Source organism: Lactuca serriola, chromosome 4 (assembly GCF_051521515.1).
Source record: "Lactuca serriola cultivar US96UC23 chromosome 4, Lser_US96UC23_V15, whole genome shotgun sequence".
Classification (NCBI taxonomy): Eukaryota; Viridiplantae; Streptophyta; class Magnoliopsida; order Asterales; family Asteraceae; genus Lactuca; species Lactuca serriola.
This window is the reverse complement of record NC_136411.1, coordinates 186,413,843-186,420,870: the sequence shown is the minus strand read 5'-3', so window position 1 is coordinate 186,420,870 and position 7,028 is coordinate 186,413,843.

The window sequence follows — 7,028 nt, the reverse complement described above, 5'->3', positions numbered from 1 at the left end:
CATATAAGGCAATAATAATCTAATTAATTTGCAGTTATCTTCTATTTTGATAACAACATTCATATGGTGTTCATGCAAACCCTAATGTTTGGATCTAGTTTTTCTAATTGTACATGGATATAGTCCAAGACTTGCAAAACCCTAATCTAGCATACAAGAAAGCTAAATGAATATCAAATGAACAAGTTATATGAATACTTTGATTGTTGATTGTAGATCTTGAAGCTATGAGAACCTTAACACCCCAAAGGTTGTGCCTCTAATGAATGACAAACACCACAAGCAGTTGGATAGAGCAAGAGAGAGAGAGAGAGAGAGGAGAAGGAAAAATAGGCTCCAAGACTTCTAGGGTTAGGGTTAGCCTAATTCTCATGCCTAAGGGGTCATTATATAGGTGTGGGAATTAGGGTTTCAGTCATTATCCTTATCTGGTTACTTAGCCACTAAGCAACCCATAAGATAATTCTAGAACCCTTTGTTTGGACGAATTCCTAAGGCCTTATCCTTAGAATTCGTCCACCCTAAGCTTTAGGGTTTCCCTTACCCAACTTTGCAACTATCACATAATATAGTTATGGACTTAGATGCTAATCAACACATCCAACCAGGTCAAGTACATACCAAATATAGTTATGGAATTAGATGCTAATCCAACACATCCAACTATGCTTTGGGTCCACTACCTATAATATAAAAAGCTGAGTGGGTCAGGCTTGGGAGCCTGGTGAGCATATAGGGGTTTCAACCCACAAGTAATAAATTTATTAATTTTTATCAACCAACAATAAATTTATTAATTTCATCACCCAACAATAAATTTATGAATCCAAAATAAATTCATTAATTTTATCAACCAACAATAACCCTAATTACCCGTTCCCGTTATCCTCACTTTACGTCCCTATACACCTAAGGATCATCATCGGGATGGACAATACTGCTAAGGGGATTCCTCAGCCATATATGTTCATAAGGCAACCGTGAGGGGGATGGAGTACACCGGTGAACACATCGTTCACAAACACCTATAGGTTGCGAGCCTGTCAGTGTTCCACTGGACTGTCTAGAAAGGTCTGTGGTTGTCATCTATACTCCGCTAAATGACTAGAACAACAGCAACAACAACATCGAGGCCTCTCACCATTTTAACACACATCAACTATTTCATCTACACATGTTATACCCAACATATTTGTAGATAAAAATACATATACAGTTTAAATCATTTTAAAAATATGTATAAAACATTCATTCAACACCCATCTTAAATAAACAAACAATATATATACACATACCACATATTTTATAGAAAATACTTCATATCTATGTGTAAGATGAAAGTGACTACACACTCACTTAACAAGACGACGATCGGACAACACTTCGTTTCTTAAAACACTCGCTTCTGATAAAACCGTGATGTTTTCTCAAAAACCGGGCTTCACGTGGGTAGAGTTTCAGCTCGAAAAACTCTTTTTTTTTTTGGATCTTCGGGCTCTCAGGGGCTTTTTAATGATGCTAGGATGATACTCTAGGCTTGGGGGTATTTAGTGTAGCATAAAGGAAAGTAGAGGGTGGGAGAAGTGAAAATTGTAAACAAAAATCCGAATGGTTTCGGATGCTATTTATAGGAGGTTGATGTCTCGAATTACAATGGGCGTAATATATTGGTACGCCGGGCGTACTGCTTCGCCAGCCACTACATTGGGCGTACATTGAGTATGCTGGGCATACTGCCTTGGTAGACTCTTCGTTGGGCGTACTAAGAGATCAGCTCAGATGCGTCAAAGCTACGAACACGCCTCTATCATGCGAAGGATTAGGCTACGTGGTCAACTTCGGACCGTGTACATGAGTACGCTGGGCGTACTCCCATTTTCCAAACTTCAAAAATTCGTAATTTTCGCATACGAACTTCATTTTGATGTTCTTTATATCACGCGTAGGTGAGACCGTGCTTTACAACTTTTGTTTAAACTCTGTCGGCTAATTTTGACTTTATTTTTAAAGTTATATTTTCAACAGGGCGGGACAGGAAAAGTTCGTTAAAAATTCATAACTTCTTCATCCGACGTCCGTTTTCATCTGTCTTTTTACCATTAAACTACTATCAACAAGATCTTCGATTCTCTTTTAGGTTATGTCGGCAAAAAATTGCTTGATCTAAAATTCGAGTTTCGGGTTGCATACTACTATGCTAAATCTTAGAAAATTCATAACTTACTCATACGACGTCAGATTTGAACATTCTTTTTATGCACGCTCTCGGTTTAACGTGTACTACAACTTCCATTTAGGTCACTAAGTCTAAAAAACACTTTATCGTATATTCACTTTTTTACATCACACAACGTCATGTCGGTTCTGTCCCGAAACTTCGACAGGTCATAACTTCTTCGTTATAACTCGGATTTCGGTATTCTTTATATCTCCGGAATCCTTGTTCCAACCAATACAACTTTATTCATAGTTATCGGGTTTATCTAACGTTTATTTTCGATGTTGACTTTTATCCTTAGTTTATTAAATCATAATAATTTAGATTAAAACACATAATACTCATATAATACATCTATATTACTTCAAAAAAAATTACGAAGGTTGACCTAGACTATTACATCATCTTTAATGCCTAGCCTAGAAACACGGGCGTTACACACATCGCTGGGTGGCAAAAGTCTGACGAATGTTAGTCTTGAGCACGCTCAGACAACGTGTCATCTGAGCTTGCTCAAAAGCAAACTCTGGGAAAAACATCACCCTCTCAGTAAACATGCGAGTGATATATGTCACCGACTCTGTATTCTATCTCAGATCCAAGAACTCTTACGCTAACCGTTCGCGCTCGACACGTGGAATGTAGCAAGCACGGAACATATCCCTGAACTGCTCCCAAGTAACAGCAACTCTCTGGTCATCCATTTATGACCCAATCATCAGCCTCCACCAGTCCTTTGCCCCAGTCTGTAACAAGTTTAGCGCACACCTGACCTTCTGGTCAGTAGGACACGAACTTGTGAAGAAACACCTCTCCACATCAGATAACCACCTCATGGCCTTGATGGGATCCTAAATCCCACCAAAAGTAGGGGGCTTTGTGTTATCGAAGTCCCGGTACTGGAATGCTCTAGTAGCTCCTCCCCCTGCCGTTGTTACAGCCGATGTAGCTGCTGCGACAACAGTCTCAGCAAGGGTTGCGTATCTGCCATCGAAATACTCCATCATAGCGGTCTTAATAGACCCAAACAACTCCGGAATCTGACCCTGTACAATCTCGACCACCTCCTAGCGGATGATCTCCCTGACATGATCCTCAGTCAACACTGTCCCATCCTGGCCGATAACCTCGGGCGCTGTAGGAGCCTCCTGATCGCCCTGCCCTGATCCCAATCAAGATCCAGTCACAAAACGCCTCGTAACCACCATATTGAATATATAACATGAAGATATCAGATAATCCACATAAATAATTGGGAACCAACTCCCGACTAAACCCTAGGGGTTGTGGCTTCCTTGCAACGCGTATGGGTCCCGTGCTTTCAGTAGTACGGGCCCATACTACCTTCCACGCCTACCCATATTTGTCTTAAGTATCACCACAACACCCTAAAAATACACATATACATGGTGGTTGCTCAATCCTCACTCCTAGAGGAAGGCTAACTGTCTCACAACTGACCTACCGGCCTCATACAACTCACCCATCCATGAAACTTGCACCAACCCTAGCCATACATAACACTGGACCCTATAGACTTTCGAATATCTAATCCTACCCTACACCCCCAATCAAACAAGAACATAACCTAACGCCAAACCAAACATTCTCAAGCTATAAGATCTTAATTGTGTATAATCGTAATGCATACACTAAGCAACTACAATAATAATGTCAATCTCATATAAGGAAAACCCTAGGCTAGCAGGCATGATGTAATCAGGCAATTCTATCATGCAATTCCTAAAGATCCCTAACCTAGTACTAGCATTATGTTATAACATATCACAATATCTAGTAACCGTATGGTATTTTGGGGTCTACTTATTGGCTCCGACTGATCGTACGCTCTGCATCCTCCTTTACTTATTTTGAAAACCAGTTTAAAATTATTTTTAAAATCCTTCCATGATTTGAGACTGGATTCACACGAATGTTCCTCTAATTCACTCAAACCAAGGCTCTGATACTAACTTGTAACACTCAAAAAAATTGGGCCAAATTTAAACTTTTTCAAAACATTTTAAACCATTTAACATTACAAAGTGTGTTTTCAAAATAATAAATATCAGAGTATCCCACTATCAAATCATAAAATCATAATAACATGAGGAGCGGTACGGTCATGCCTTTGCCTTTCTACGATCACCAGAAGTACCTGAAACAATAATCGATATATGTAAGCTTGATGGCTTAGTGAGTTACCCCTAAAATACCAACCTCATGTAACCATAATCATATCATATAAACAAACACAGAACAACATGCATAATGAGCCTTTAGCCTAAGTAGACCGCCTTGTAGGTCTTCAGTCTATCTAGACCACTCTTCGAGCCTTCGACACGTCTGGACCGCCTCACACGGCCTTCAACCTATCGGGACCGCTCGCCGGGCCTTCAGTCTGACTATCATACCCTCCTGGGTTTGTAGTCTATCCGGTCCGTCCTGGGTATGTTGGCCTTCAGCACAAAGCATGACTTCCTCAACCTATCCCCAATCAAAACAAAGATGTGCACATAACTATCATACGCTAGCATACATATATAACAATCAACCGATCTGACAGATCATATAGCATAGCAACATCCTATAACCAGGACACCGACCTAACCAGGTCACTAAGCACAAACATATCCTCATCCTAACTACCATGATGTAAACTAATAAATATATCATGCCATAATCCAGATACAATCCATAAAGACCTTGGTGCCTTAGACCCTGTTGATATAGTGGGGATAACTTACCTCACAAGTAGTGTTAAAATTATTGAAAACTTTGATCACTGTCTCACCAGGAATCCCGAACTGTCACATAATAAATACCAAGTCAATACTCGAGATATCAGTCTTGACTAAGGGCCCACACACAATCCATCATGTCCTTTCTCTTTATTGGGCCAAGGCCCAATGCTAATATCATTATCTTGAAAGTCTACACGCAAGGCCTATTATTGGCCCAACTTACCAAATTGGGTCTAACTCTCTAATTGGGCCTTATTCTAAGATCCATATTCAAAATTGGCCCAAAACGCCATATTCATAAAGTCCAACTAGTCCAAAGGTGGCCCAAATCCCGAAGCCCAAATAACAGAAGCCCAACAAAGGATGTACGCGAGGCGTACTCCTCTGGTATGCTGGGTGTACTCTTCCTGATGCTGACCACCATCGGGGTGGTTGACCCAGTACGCTGGGCGTACGTAGTGATTTGCTAAAACCCTAATAAGTGCTTAATGGCTTAAGCACTTAAGACCAAACTTCAGATCCAGTGACCAAATGTGCCTAGGACCCATAGAGTAATGAACTTTATCACTTTGGACATATAGAAAGCTCTTAATACTTGGTCATAATTCATTAAGACCTTCCTAATCCATGTGTGGGACATCTTAAGCCATTGGGACCTCATTTTTATCACTCAAATTCACTTCAAGAGTCTAGAAGGACAGTTTATTTCATCTAAATCACATCATGCAGCATCTTGGGACTTTTAGGTCAAGAAATGGATCCTTAAAGCCCAAAATAGTAAGATCTATAAAATCAATGTATAAACTTTGAAGCTTTTTGCCTTTTAGACCTTCTAGGGCACCAACCAAATTCAGATCTATAAGCTTGATCTTCTTCTCCAACTCTTTGATGCAACACCTTCTACTCAAAACACTCAAAATACACTTTATAAGCTCACACATACAATGAAATGGCTAGGGTTTAGAGAAAACGACTCTAAAAAGTGGAGGCTAAGGTAAGGGAAGGTTATGAGCTTATAAGGTTGCTTATATAGCCCCAAAACCTAAATATTAGGGTTTCATCCTGACATAAGTACACCCAGCATACACAAGTGTACACTGCTAGGCGTACACAAGTGTACGCCCAACATACAAAGGCGGACCTTAGTACGCTTAGCATACTCTAATGTACGCTCATCGTACTCCTTCTTGATCCAAGGTTGCAAGCTTGGCCCTTAGACTTATCTTGGCTCTATACTTCCAACCTCAAGGACAACAAGTGACAAAATAATGATAGAAGAGAGGATTTGGAAATACCTGAAAATCTCGGGATGTTACAGAGTAGAATTTATTATTTGAAATAATAAATTGGTACTAAAAAATGATTTTATTAATATATTACAAGATTAATATATTATTTGGAAATCATATCATTAATTAGTGATTAATCAGAATTTTGATTTGCTAAAATCCACTATTGTGTTCTTTTAAATGCATAAACTTATTATGTGCCTAAATGTGTTATTGGCAGCGGAATCAATTTTGCATATGAGTTAATTTTCGCTGAAGCACTCTATGGTTTTGCTTGTGATGGGTGGTATGTTCCTTTCCCAATGTCATTAAATTTCTGGTAAGCACGCCAAGTGTTTGACATTTTGCTTCAATAACTTCATTTTATACTTTTATATGGACCCATGATGTACCTCTGTAGATGCAATCACTAGATAAACACCAGTCACTGCTCTTGATTAGGTTGATTAACGTAGTTTCATATAGATTAGGAATCTAGGAATGAATTTAAGTATGAAGGTTAATCTTTCTATATAGAATATGATAATTTTAAATAGCATCTTCATTGTGTTCTATGAAATTGGGTTTTGTCTAGGCTTTGTTGTTGTTATTGTTATAAATTAAAAGTTAATCCGTTCATTTTCTAAGCATGTGGACCAAAAATATATGTATTATGATACACGTATTGATTGTAGTTATATAATTTGTACTACTTATGATGTTATGGTCTAATATAACATTAAATGAACCAATAATATTTATATAAAAGGTAGTAATTATTAATTTGTGAGATACTAA